The sequence below is a fragment of the Littorina saxatilis genome, linkage group LG17, assembly GCF_037325665.1.
Source record: "Littorina saxatilis isolate snail1 linkage group LG17, US_GU_Lsax_2.0, whole genome shotgun sequence".
NCBI classification, from domain to species: domain Eukaryota; kingdom Metazoa; phylum Mollusca; class Gastropoda; order Littorinimorpha; family Littorinidae; genus Littorina; species Littorina saxatilis.
In genome coordinates, this window is record NC_090261.1 from 16,281,498 (window position 1) to 16,281,788 (window position 291).

Here is a 291-nt window from a genome sequence, read left to right on the forward strand (position 1 = left end):
ATTGCAGATACAGTGAACCTAGTAATATCCCGCAGAGTCATGGTCATCGGCCAAGTTCAATCCTATTACCGCACGTAATTGGTTTTTAAATCCGTCACGATGAGATTCCTACAGATCAGTCACTGTTGTTCGACGTTAAAATGTACTGCTCAGACCGTTGCCGTGTTTACTGTTTTCACTGTGGAGATTGATTTATTTAGCTTGCCATAATTAATTTGTTTTCTTCCTGTTCGAATTGTTTTGTTAGTATTGTTATGAAAATATAACGCAATTGCGCATTGTCAAGTTGAT